The following is a 14706-nucleotide window of genomic DNA, read 5'->3' as shown; positions in this document are numbered from 1 at the left end:
TTGGATAAGTGTTTCCTCTTTCATTCCCAAGTTGGACAGTTGTGTGGCGGGCGAGACCCGGGGCCCAGGGTTACGCCACATGCATCCAAAGATGGCCACTGGCAGGGAGCCAAAGGGCGTGCTAAATGCACCTTGAGAAAAACAGGAAGCGTTTACCATTGGCTGTATGATAATCAGTTCAGCCGCCTAGCGCATGGACAGATATATCTTACATGTATGCTTGAGCGCGTGATCGCTTGACCTTTAACAGGATTGGATGGACATATCTGGTTACAATTGCTTATGCATGAGACTGCTTATATATTGAGGGTGTTATCCGAATAAAGCGGAAGCTGCTTCATGAACTTCTGAAGAGTATGTGTAGTGTGTGGTCGGTGGCAAGTTGTTTTTTGTTTTGGTGATGTTGGGAATTGAACTCGGGACCATGTGCATACTAGGCAAGCACTCTACCACTGATCTACATCCCTAGCCCCAATCGGACAGTTTCGATGTTAATTTCAGAAGGCTTCTCAGAGGATTGGTCAACAGTATCCCTTAGTGATAGTCCAACCAGATAATGCATCTTTGTACAGATATTTTCCTCCATCTCTGTTTTCACTCATGTCACCTGGGGCTACAGTTCCAAGTAAAAACTTACACCCACCATATTACATGCTAAGTTCTGATTTCGGAGGAACCAAGTATCTGTATTTTGTTGTTGTTGTTGTTTTGGTGGTAGTGGTACTGGGAATTGATCTACCACTGAGCTGATCCCCAACCCCCATCCCTTTTTATTTTTATCTTTTTTATTTTGAGAAAATGTCTAAGTTGCAAGACTGTCCTTAAACTTGCAATCTCCTGCTACAGTCTCTTAAGTTGCTGGGATTACAGGCAAGTGATATCATGCCTGTCTTCTGTAAATATTTTTCATCTCCAAGGCTATAGGATTAGGTCATTAAAAAAATATACTAGTCAGGCACTGTGGCACACACCTGTAATCCCAGCAACTCAGGAGGCTGAGACAGGAGGATTGCAAATTCAAAGCCAGCCTCAGCAACTCTGTGTGACCCTGTTTCAAAATAAAATAAAAAGGACTGAGTACATGGTTTATTGGCTAAATGCTCCTGGGTTCAATCCCCAGTACCACCCCCCACCCAAAAAAAAAAAAGAAAAGAAATACACTAAATGGATGGAGGTGTAGCACAGTGGTAAAAGTTGCCTGTTATGCAAGGCCCTGGATGCAATTCCCAGCACTGCCAAAACAGTAACACCACCAAAGGAAAGAATAAGGTTTATTCATGCAGACATGAAGATTCCTTCCAGAATCCTCTCTCCCACACATTTTCTCTCAAGGCCCAAATCTCACTTCACCACCATTTTTTTTACAATGGGGTTGTGGTTAAGACCACTTCAGCATGGTAAACTGTAGCTACTTCTGTCAAGAGAATGTCCTCAAGTGAGTGACATGGATAGCACAGACCCAGACAAGGGCACACTGTCTAGGTTTCCTGTGGTAGAAGAGACTTTTAATCTGGAATAGTCTCAGGTGCAAGCTTGGTCAATAAAATTTTTGCTCAGAAAGCACCTTGAATCTTTAGCTTCTTCATGACTTGAAGCACAATCCTGGGGTATTTGGTAAAGCCATTATGCTCTAGAAATTATCTTTATTATCCATGTGTTACTGATGTATCATTATAACCATTGGCTAAATTAAGCCATTTTGGAAGTGATCAATCATTTTTGCCATCCAAGTCTACTAAAAAAAAAGTATATTTTTGTTACTAAATATCTTGTGATAATTTTTTTTAGCTATTCCTGTTGAAGACCAATGTGTTTGTTTGTATTTCTGAGAATTGAACCCAAGGCCTCACACATGCTACACAAGAGCTCTACCACTAAGCTATATCCCCGGCCTGCCTTCCCCTTTTATTTTTTTTTTCCTAAATATTTTTAGTTGTAGATGGACACAATACTTTATTTTTATATGGTGCTGAGGATGGAATCCAGTGTCTCACACATGCTAGGCAAGCATACTACCACTAACTACAATCCCAGTCCCTCCTCCTTTTAATTTGAGACAGGGTCTTACTAAGTTGCTGAGACTGACCTGGAACTTGGAATCCTTCTGCCTTAGCCTTCTGATTAGCTGGGATTGCTGGCATGCACCCTGGTGCCCAGCAATGACAATATTTAAAACAAGCATAATCATGACTCATACAAGTATGAAAGGAAAACAGGTCAAAAATTTTATTTAACTTATTAATAAATTAGAGGACTAATAAGATGGTGTAATTGGTTCAAAGGCTAATTCAAACAACCACACATATTTGTGCGGTCAAATTCATTCAGCTAAAATGAATTTACAAATTGATGCAAAATTGGCTATTCTATGGGGAAAGAATTAATTGTAATTTCACGAATCAAAATTTATATGTCTATAGACAAGAATGATTACCTATAATTTGTAGAATTACAAAGAAACTCAAAGGCAAGGAAAGGCACAGAGACCCCATAAAATTATATAACTCAAAAGGCTGTTATTATGTAATGTCAACCTACTTTTCCCATTGATGACACCCAGTAACCATTTTGCTCCACTTCAACATCTTTCACATTTTTCCTATGTTGTCTAATTTAATCTCTTTATTCACAAATAAAACAAAGGAAGCCTAGTTGAAAATAGCAGTCATTATATTTTACTGCAAAGAGGGGCAATCTTATCTGAAGCTCGGGGCACCTGCTTCTTCAGGAGAGTACTAGACTTGTGCTTCTAAACTTGATCTCTTATATTCTCTTATCAACACAATTTTCCTTTATTTTCATATCCCATGACCCTTTCCATTGGCCCATCAAAACTGGAGTTTTAAGATGCAACTCAATTCACTGCTTCTGCTGGCAGGTGAGGTCTGCACAAGCTGCAGACCTCTGCAGCCAAGAAGTGTTGCAGCTTAGTGGTGGGCCATGCCCTCCCCTGTTGCAGCAGACCCCAGCAGCTCACCATCAATTCTTCTTCTTTCAGGGTCTGGTCTCAAGAATTTGAAGAATGAAATCCACAGAACAAACTGAGTGAGTGTAAGAGTAGGGTTTACCGATTAACGGAAACAGGAACAGAACTATTGCTGAGCAAAAGGGGACCCTGTAGAAGGTGACCTGATGTGGCGTACTAGCCAAGGGGCTTATATAGCACTTGGTTCACTGCTATTGGTCCAAACTTATGCTAAGTAGGGTTTTGAAACATACTAACACTATTGGTTAATTTTTTTTTTTTAAGTTGTAGATGGCAAGCACTCTGCCACTGAGCTACACTCCCAGCCCTATTGGTTAAATCTTGAGTCTCAACTTTCTTTCCCATCCACCCCATTTCCATTTTCTTGTAGCAGGTCAGGAAGCAGGAGATTGAGGTCCTTCGATGGGGTTGCAGTGCTGCATGGAGCAGGCTTCTGCAGCAAGTGCCCTGAAGGATGACAGGTCAGTGTGTCTTGGCTTCACCTAGGCGCTGACTCAGTGCCTGCATGGCAGGCCCCACGTGACTGGCCACAGGATGTGCTCACCACCTGCACTCCAACCCACCCAGAGTCATAGGGCTGCCACTTCCCTGGAAGGGACCGATGGCCTTGTTGCACAGTTTGATGTCCAGGGAGCCATCTCACCATTGCTCTTCAATTCAGATATCATCCATCAGTCAGTCTCCTTCTGAAACTGGATCAGGGTGACAGTAACTTACACACAGCTAATTTCCACCCCTATCATTTTCTTTGCCATACCCTGAATAAAGCCAGAGTCTTATATAGTTTCTGTAGTAAGTATACAAATTGCTTTTTTAGTCAGCTTTTTCGCTGCTGTGACTAAATGATCTGACCAGAACAATTGTAGGGGAGGAAAAGCTTATTTGGCAGTTCACAGTTTCAGAGTTCTTAGTCCATAGAAGGCCAGTTCCATTTCTCAAGGCTCAACATGAGGCAGAACATCATGGCTAAAGACTGTGGCAAAGGGAAGCAGCCCACATGGTAGTCAGGAAACAGAGACTCCACTGACCAGATACAAATATATACTCAAAGCCATGCCCCAATGCCTACCTCCGCCAGCAACACCTTACCACTTCAGTTACCTCTAAATTAATCCCTATTAATCAGGGGATTAATTCGCTGATTGGGTTAGGACTCTTACAACCCAATTATTTCTCCTCTGAACCTTCTTGCATTGTCTCACATGAGCTTCTGGGGGACACCTCACATTCAAAACAACTGAGCTTTATGAGCAGAGAACAAGGTTGGTTCATTTTTAATCCCACAAACAAAAAGTAGGTTAACACTAAGCATCTTTTTGTACCTTGCTGGTTTCTCATCTTGTTTCCCTGCAAAAGTTAAACAGAATCCAAACCAGCAGGTGCCTCCCACTTTAGGTTCTGGTTTTGTTTTGTCTTTTTATGGTACTGGGAATTGAACACAGGGCCCAATGCAGTCTAGGCTAGTGCTATGCCACTGGGCTACCCCAGCCTGGCCTCTCCATTATTTACCAGGGCTCTGCTATCCCTCACTGAAGCCACCCTCTTGTCAATTGCTCCTCCTCCAACTTCCAGTCTTCTGCATTGTATAATATTCTGCCAAAGGCGAAGTTTTCCACAGGCTAGCAGGTGTAAAATATAAACAAAGGCTGTACTTAGAGCCAATAAATATTTCTAATCAAGAATGATGAGTGGTTTCCATATCTTGGCTATGCAAATAATTCTGTAGTGACCATGAAAACGTAGATCTTTATGAGCCGCAGTACGATTTCATGTCATTTGAGTGTTTATCCAGAAGAGGGATTGCTGGGTCATAGGGTAATACTATTTGTTAATTTCATGAGGAACCTCCATATAGTTTTCCATAATGATTACTAATTTACATATCCACCAACGGTGTACAAAAGCTCCCTTTTCTACACATCAGGGCCAATGGTTATCTCTCATTTTCTTGATAGTAGTTTTTCTAACAGGTGCAAGGTAATACCTCAGGGATAAAAGGATAAAGAAAATGACTGAGGTGGACAAGAGTCCCTGGGTTCAATCCTCAGCACAAAAGAAAGAAGAAGAGAAAAAAGATAGCATACATGCACAATGGGAAAATACTCTGCAGACACTTAACAAAAAAAAAAAATAGAAAAGAAAAAGAAATGATTATTTGCAACTCACTCAATGCTAAGTGCACACAATGCTAAGTGAAAAAAGGTAGATACAGAAGAAAAAACATGATCTCACTTATATGTAGAATCTAAAAAAGCCAAACTCATAGAAGTAGAGAAAATGGAATAATGGTTACCAGAGCCCAGGTTGGGGGGTGGTACAAGGGGGTGGACAGGAAGTTAGAAAACATGCCTTGGCTGTCTGCAAGTGCTTTGGGACTAGATGTAGGGAGAATTTGGTTGGATTTTTTCCACATTTTTTATTGGTGCATTCTAATTATACATTTAGTACAGCCTTGCCTCCTTGCCCTGCCCTAAGAAGAAGAATTTGTGCCTATCATTCTTCCTTTTTTTAAAACAGAAATACATATTATTGTATTGTATTGTTCCAGTGTTCTTGCATTATGCAGAGATCTAGTCATAATAAATTTAGTCTTCAGGGGGCTGGGGAGATAGCTCAGTCGGTAGAGTGCTTGCCTTGTAAGCACAAGGCCCTGGGTTCGATCCCCAGCACCCAAAAAAAAAAAAAAATTTAGTCTTCATGTTAAATATAAATGAGCACAGCCAGGCATGATGGCGCACACCTGTAATCCCAGTGACTAGGGAGGCTGAGGCAGGAGGATCACAAGCTCAATACCAACCTCAGCAACTTAGTGAAGACCTAAGCAACTTAGTGAGACTGTGTCTCAAAATAAAAAATAAAAGGGCTGGGTTTCAAGATGGCAGACTAGAGGGTGGCTGCATTTCATGTTGCTCCAGGACTCAGGATTCAAAAGAGGAGATATTGAGAAATTGGGACCAACTCAAAGCAGCTGGGTAAGTCTCTCCCGTTGGGGAGGCGTCCCCGATGGGGTGGTAGTCCCGGAATGCAGGGAACTTTGTGAAGTAGAGCTGCCCGGCAAGACTCCCCTCCCCCGCTGGAGCAGTGAACTCGGACAACTGGGAGCATTGTAGAGGAGGCCGCTCAGCACAGCGCTTGGACTCGGAGCAACCACTGGAGCTCCAGGCAGCTGCCCAGAGGAGGAGCTGCGTGGAGAGTTGTTTGGACTCAGAGCGACCACTCCTGAACACTGGGGCCTGCCCGGAGGAGGAGGAGCAGGAGCATGGCGGGTCGCTTGGACTCGGAGTGACTGCGCCAGAGCGACAGGCGGTTGCCAGAGGAGGGGCTGCATGGTGAGCTATTTGGACTCAGAGAGACCACTTCTGAACACCGGGGGGCTGCCTGGAGGAGGAGGAGGAGCGCGGCAGGTCGCTTGGACTCAGAGTGACTGCATCAGAGCTCCGGGCGGCTGCCAGAGGAGGCGAGTGGTGAGTTGTTTGGACTCAAAGCAACCACTCCTGAACACCAGGGGGCTGCCCGGAGGAGGAACGCGGTGGGTCGCTTGGTCTTGGAGTGGCCACACCAGAGCTCCGCGTGGCTGCCCAGAGGAGGCGTGCAGCGGGTTGCTTGGACTCAGAGCAACCGCTCCTGAACACCCGGGGGGCTACTCGGAGGAGGAGGAGGAACAGGGTGGGTCACTTGGACTTGGAGTGACTGCCCAGGGCTACAGGCGGTTGGCGGGAGGAGGAGGCACGCAGTGAGTTGCTTGGACTCCTAGTGACTGCACCGCAACACTGGGCGACTGTCCAGAGGAAGAGGCGTGCGGCGGGTTGCTGGGACTCGGAGCGATTGTACGGGGCTTCAGGTGGCTGCTCAGAGGAGGGGCCACATAGCCAGGCTATTAGGTGCAGAGCAGGGTCCCAGGACCTAGGAGGCTTCATGGTGGAAGAGCCGCACAGAGAGACGCTTAGGGGCGGAGCGAAGGTTCCAGGACTGCGGGCAGATTCTCTGAGGAGAGGCAGCCTAAGGAGACTCATCTGTGAAGGGTGAGGCTCCCAGGCCCAGGAGGTAGGTCCGGGCCCCTGGGAACGTTGCAGGGGAAGGCAGCCCAGCCCAGGCGGTAGTTGTAGATTGAGGGGAACCTCTAGAAGGGGACTGACCTGTGAGACCTCCCCACCAGGTGAGTCTTCCCTGCCGGGTGAGGTTTTCCCACAAGGATGGTAAAACCAGAGACACAGGCTGAAACAGGCCTTGCCTCAGCCCGCAGCCTAGTTCCCCTTTGGATGACCATTGGTCAACAAGTGGAGGCACCTCTGCCCACTAGCAGGGAATATACCCCACCTGAAGGCCACCACCCCTAGAGAGGCAGCTTCCTTGTGGAGCACCACACTATCAACTTCCTCCAAGACTTCAGCCTACTAAAGGCTAAGAGGGGATATACTAGAAATCTTCAGGGACATTATAAGTCAATAGAGGAAATCTGCAATATCTCAACGGTCCACTGATACCTGAACAATATGAGAAACAAGGGAAGAAAATGCCCCAAACAAATCTAGATGTTACATCAATAAAACCCAATGACAGCATGGCAGAAGAAATGACAGAAAAGGAGTTCAGAATGTACATGATTAAAATGATCAGGGAAGCAAACGATGAGATGAAAGAGCAAATGCAGGCACTGAATGATGAGATGAAAGAGCAAATGCAGGCATTGAATGATTGCACCAATCGAAAGTTAAAGAGCAAATACAGGAAGCAAAAGATCATTTCAATAAAGAGTTAGAGATATTGGAAAAAAAAAAAACAGAAATCCTTGAAATGAAGAAAACAATAAACCAAATTAAGAACTCCATAGAAAGCATATCCAGTAGGATAGAACACCTGGAAGACAGAACCTCAGACATTGAAGACAAAATATTTAACCTTGAAAACAAAGTTGAACAAACAGAGAAGATGGTAAGAAATCATGAACAGAAACTACAAGAACTATGGGATATCATGAAAAGACCAAATTTAAGAATTATTGGGATTGAGGAAGGCTTAGAGAAACAAACCAAAGGAATGAACAATCCATTCAATGAAATAATATCGGAAAATTTCCCAAATCTGAAGAATGAAATGGAAAATCAAGTTCAAGAGGTTTATAGGACTCCAAATATACAAAATTACAACAGACCCACACCAAGGCACATTATAATGAAAATACCTAACATACAAAATAAAGACAGAATTTTAAAGGCTGTGAGAGAAAAGAACCAAATTACATTCAGGGGGAAACCAATACGGATATCAGCAGGTTTTTCAATCCAGGCCCTAAAAGCTAGAAGGGCCTGGAACAACATTTTTCAAGCCCTGAAAGAAAATGGATGCCAACCAAGAATCTTATACCCAGTACCCAGCAAAACTTACCTTCAAATTTGACGATGAAATAAAATCCTTCCACGATAAACAAAAGCTAAAAGAATTTACAAAAAGAAAGCCAGCATTACAGAACATTCTCAGCAAAATATTCCATGAGGAAGAGATGAAAAACAAAGAAGCAAATCAGCAAAGGGAGGAATTATCCTAAAGGAATTGTCAAATAAAGGAGGAACCCAGTCGTGTCAAATAAATAAATAAATAAATAAATAAAATTTTAAAAATGAACCAAATGACTGGGAATACAAATCATATCACAATAATAACCCTGAATATTAATGGCCTGAATTCATCAATCAAAAGACATAGACTGGCAGATTGGATTAAAAAGAAAGATCCAACAATATGTTGCCTGCAAGAGACTCACCTCATAGAAAAAGATACCCCTAGACTAAAGGTGAAAGGATGGGGAAAAACATACCATGCACATGGACTCAGCAAAAAAGCTGGAGTATCCATCCTCATTTCCGATAATGTGGACTTCAAGCCAAAGTTAGTCAGAAGGGATAAAGAAGGTCATTTCATACTGCTTAAGGGAAGCATAAATCAGCAAGATATAACAATCATAAACATCTATGCCCCAAACAGTGGCTCATCCATGTATGTCAAACAAATCCTTCTCAATTCCAGAAAGCAAATAGACCATAACACAATAATACTAGGTGATTTTAACACGCCTCTCTCACCACTGGACAGATCTTCCAAACAAAAATTGAACAAAGAAACCATAGATCTCAATAACACAATCAATAATTTAGACTTAACAGACATTTATAGAATATACCATCCAACCAAGAGCGAATACACTTTCTTCTCAGCAGCACATGGATCCTTCTCTAAAATAGACCATATATTGTGCCACAAAGCTAATGTTAGCAAATACAAGAAGATAGAGGCACTACCTTGTATTCTATCAGATCATAATGGATTGAAGTTAGAAATAAATGAAAGAGTAAAAAACAGAAACTACTCCAACACCTGAAGATTAAACAATATGCTATTACATGATGAATGGATAACAGAAGATATTAGGAAGGAAATTAAAAAATTCTTAGAGGTAAATGAGAACAAAGAAACATCATATCAAAATCTCTGGGACACTATGAAAGCAGTACTTAGAGGAAAATTTATTTCATGGAGCGCATTTAATAAAAGAAGTAAAACTCAACAAATAAACGACCTAATACTACAGCTCAAAGCCCTAGCAAAAGAAGAACAGACCAGCACCAAAAGTAGTAGAAGACAGGAAATAGTTAAACTCAGAGCTGAAATCAACAAAATTGAAACAAAAGAAACAATACAAAAAATTGACAAAATAAATAGTTGGTTCTTCAAAAAAATAAACAAAATTGATAAACCTTTAGCCACACTAACAAAGAGAAGACGAGAGAAAACCCAAATCACTAAAATTCGGAATGAACAAGGAAATATCACAACAGACATGATTGAAATACAAAGCATAATTAGAAGCTATTTTGAAAATCTATACTCCAACAAAATAGAAAATTTTGAAGACATCAACAGGTTTCTAGAGACATATGAATTGCCTAAACTGAACGAGGAGGACATACACAATTTAAATAGACCAATTTCAAGTACTGAAATAGAAGAAGTCATCAAAAGCCTACCAACAAAGAAAAGTCCGGGACCAGATGGGTTCTCAGCCGAGTTCTACAAAACCTTTAAAGAAGAGCTCATTCCAATACTCCTCAAAGTATTCCATAAAATAGAAGAGGAGGGAACCCTCCCAAACTCATTCTATGAAGCCAATATTACCCTGATACCTAAACCAGACAGAGACACATCGAGGAAAGAAAATTTCAGACCAATATCCTTAATGAACATCGACACAAAAATTCTCAACAGAATTTTAGCAAATCACATACAAAAACATATTAAAAACCCACCATGATCAAGTGGGTTTCATCCCAGGGATGCAAGGTTGGTTCAACATCCGGAAATCAATAAATGTAATTCACCATATCAATAGACTTAAAGTCAAGAATCACATGATAATTTCAATAGATGCAGAAAAAGCATTTGATAAAATACAGCACCCCTTCATGCTCAAAACACTAGAAAAAATAGGGATAGTGGGAACATTCCTTAACATTGTAAAGGCCATCTATGCTAAGCCCATGGCTAATATCATTCTAAATGGTGAAAAACTGAAAGCATTCCCCCTAAAAACTGGAACAAGGCAGGGATGCCCTCTTTCATCACTTCTATTCAAAATCGTCCTTGAAACTCTAGCCAGAGCAATTAGACAAACCAAAGAAATTAAAGGGATACGAATAGGAAAAGAAGAACTCAAACTATCCCTATTTGCTGATGATATAATTATATACTTAGAGGAACCAGGAAATTCCACCAGAAAACTTTTAGAACTCATAAGTGAATTCAGTAAAGTAGCGGGATATAAGATCAATGCACATAAATCTAATGCATTTTTATACATAAGTGATGAATCTTTGGAAAGAATAATTAGGAAAACTACCCCATTCACAATAGCCTTGAAAAAAATAAAATACTTGGGAATCAATCTCACAAAAGAGGTGAAAGACCTCTACAATGAGAACTATACAACACTAAAGAAAGAAATTAAAGAAAACCTTAGAAGATGGAAAGATCTTCCATGTTCTTGGGTAGGAAGAATTAACATTGTCAAAATGGCCATACTACCAAAAGTGCCATACAGATTCAATGCAATTCCAATTAAAATCCCAATGACGTACCTTACAGAAATAGAGCAAGCAATTATGAAATTCATCTGGAAGAATAAGAAACCCAGAATAGCTAAAGCAATCCTTAGCAGAAAGAGTGAAGCGGGGGGTATTGCAATACCAGATCTTCAACTCTACTACAAAGCAATAGTAACAAAAACGGCATGGTATTGGTACCAAAATAGAAAGGTAGATCAATGGTACAGAATAGAGGACACGGACACAAACCCAAATAAATACAATTTTCTCATACTAGACAAAGGGGCCAAAAATATGCAATGGAGAAAAGATAGCCTCTTCAACAAATGGTGCTGGGAGAATTGGAAATCCATATGCAACAGAATGAAACTAAACCCATATCTCTCACCATGCACGAAACTAAACTCAAAATGGATTAAGGACCTCGGAATCAGACCAGAGACCCTGCAGATTATAGAAGAAAAAGTAGGTCCAGATCTTCAACATGTCAGCTTAGGACCAGACTTCCTCAACAGGACTCCCATAGCACAAGAAATAAAAGCAAGAATCAATAACTGGGATAGATTCAAACTAAAAAGCCTTCTCTCAGCAAAGGAAACTATCAGCAATGCAAAGAGAGAGCCTACAGAGTGGGAGAAAATCTTTGCCAATCATACTTCAGATAGAGCACTAATCTCCAGAATCTATAAAGAACTCAAAAAACTCTACACCAAGAATGCAAATAATCCAATCGACAAATGGGCTAAGGAAATGAAGACACTTCACAGAAGAAGATCTACAAGCAATCAACAAACATATGGAAAATGTTCAACATCTCTAGTAATAAGAGAAATGCAAATCAAAACCACCCTAAGATTCCATCTCACCCCAATTAGAATGGCGATTATCAAAAATACAAGCAACAACAGGTGTTGGCAAGGATGTGGGGAGAAAGGTACACTCATACATTGCTGATGGGGATGCAAATTAGTGCAGCCACTCTGGAAAGCAGTGTGGAGATTCCTTAGAAAACTTGGAATGGAACCACCATTTGACCCAGCTATCCCACTCCTTGGCCTATACCCAAAGGACTTAAAATCAGCATACTACAGAGATACAGCCACATCAATGTTCATAGCTGCTCAATTCACAATAGCCAGATTGTGGAACCAACCTAGATGTCCTTCAATTGATGAATGGATAAAGAAACTGTGATATATATATATATATATATAATGGAATATTACTCAGCCATAAAGAATGATAAAATTATGGCATTTGCAGGCAAATTTGGAGAATATCATGCTAAGTGAGATAAGCCAATCTCAAAAAACCAAAGGACGAATGATATCGCTAATAAGTGGATGATGACACATAATGGGGGGTGGGAGGGGTTAGTGTTAGGGTTAGAGTTAGGGTTAGGGAGCGGGGCAAGAATGGAGGAAGGAAGGACTGTATAGAGGGAAAAGAGGGGTGGGAGGGGTGGGGGGAAGGGAAAAAACAATAGAATGAATCAAACAACATTACCCTACGTAAATTTATGATTACACAAATGGTATGCCTTTACGCCATGTACAAACAGAGAAACAACATGTATCCCATTTGTTTACAATAAAAAAATAAAATAAAATAAAATAAAAGGGGCTGGGGATGTGGCTCAGTGGTTAAGCGCCCCTGGGTTCAATCCCCAGTATCAAAAATAAAAATAAAATAAACAAACAAATAAAACTACAAATAAACCAGGAAAATTGCCAGAAACCCCTTCCAATTCATGAATCCTCATTAAAACTGTACAATGAGATGATGAAATTGCCTTAGATAGCCAGACTCTGAAATTGGTTACTAGCAGCCACACATCATACATGCTGAAAGCAGCAAGGGAAATTGACACAGAATAAAGTCATGGTGGATCTCAGCTCACCTGTGAGCTGGGCAAGTCTAATGGTGATGGGACACTTCGGCAAAGTTTCATCTTTGTGTCCAGAGACCAGGGGCTCCATCATGTAGCCACAGATTAGCTCTGCAGGCAGCCATAGAGAAACTGCCCATAAGCTGACCTACACAACCTCAGAACAGAAAACTTCAAAGGATCCAGAGACAAGAAAATTGTCAGTTTTAGGGGCCAGGGTTGTAGCTCAGGGGTAAAGCATTTGCCTAGCATGTGTGAGGCACTGGGTTCAATTCTCAGCACCACATATAAATAAATGGAAAAAATAAAGTTCTATCAACATCTAAAAAAGTATTTAAAAAAAAAAATGTCTGTTTCACCTGCAAAACCCTATACAGGGCTCTAACTCAAAAGCAGATTACCAAAACTGACTACAGATTGGCCTATGTCCTGAATACTAACAAATGGAGCAAAATGCAAACTCAAACACAAATTCCAGAAAACTTTTGGGGATTTCAAAATGGAAGGTGTACTAATAAACTCCAAGTAAGGACACAATTATTATAGTTGAAAGATCTAAGTCAGGACTGGTCCACCATGTTCCTCCTGTCAATTCTGAGATCGAAATCCTTACCAGGCACAAGATCCTAGTCCTCCTGACTATCTCCCTCATGAGTGCACATTGCAAACCATCCTATTGTCCATGGGTCTCCACTGCCTTTTTAGGTGGGACAACTCAACAGATATGGGATAATGGTAAGAACCACTCACAGAGGGCAGAGCCCCCAGCAGCTTCCATTCCCTGCCAGGACAGGGCTCCATCCCAGCAGATCAGAAACTCAACAGCAGTCCCTCCTTTTGTGGAGCTGGAGGACAGTTCCTGCTTTTTCCACCTTTTTCCAGAAGGTAACACACACAGGTGGTTATGAGACTCTGGGGCTGTGAAGCTGCAGACCAAGTACAGGTGATGTGATTAGGCTTTGCTCAGGCCTGTCATCCAGAACTTAAGCAGGTTAACACTGTCCTCCTCAGAGGCACCAAGAATGCTCCAGAGCTTCGGCATGTCCGCCTTGGTGAATTTAAAGAGGATCTTCACTTTGTTCACCCACCCTGCCTTGAGGCAGACACGGCACTGGGCCACCACATCAACAGACAGGTTCTGATTGGCCAGAGCTGCTTCAATCTTATTCAGGATGGTGGGGTCAACTCCATCCACAGTTACAGGGCTCCTGCTGGTCACCACAAACTCATACTTGCTAAGAGACTGGTTGTTCTAGTACCTGACCAGGTGGAGGATGGAGGGTGTGGTTTTGTACACCTCCAAAATGACCACAAATCTGAAGATAGCATGTGGGAGGGGATCTGCATGTGTGGACTAAGCCCCGGGAAGATGACCAGCAGGCTTCTTGGCACTGGCTGCTGTATGGGATGATGCAGATGCTGCATGGCCCAAAGAACTTCAAATACTGATTGGACCAAGTCCATACCTCTGCTTTTCCAGATCACCTGGTTCCCATACAAATAAACAGGCAAAAATCAGGGGCATCCAGCACCTGTCCCATGTGCTGAAGGGACTTGAACACTCAAAGCTTTTGGAATTTCCACTATTCACAGTCTGAGAGTAAGGACAAATTTGTCAAGCACTTGGTCAGCTCCTGCTCTTCCATACCCTCTGGCAGCACAAGGGCTTTCTCCTTCTCTTCAGCCCAAGTTGTGCCCGCTTTCTGATTCCTCTTCTAAGTTGGTGAGCTTTTCCA

The sequence above is a fragment of the Sciurus vulgaris genome, assembly GCF_902686455.1.
Source record: "Sciurus vulgaris genome assembly, chromosome: 16".
In the NCBI taxonomy this organism is placed as follows: Eukaryota; Metazoa; Chordata; class Mammalia; order Rodentia; family Sciuridae; genus Sciurus; species Sciurus vulgaris.
This window is presented reverse-complemented; position numbering follows the sequence as displayed.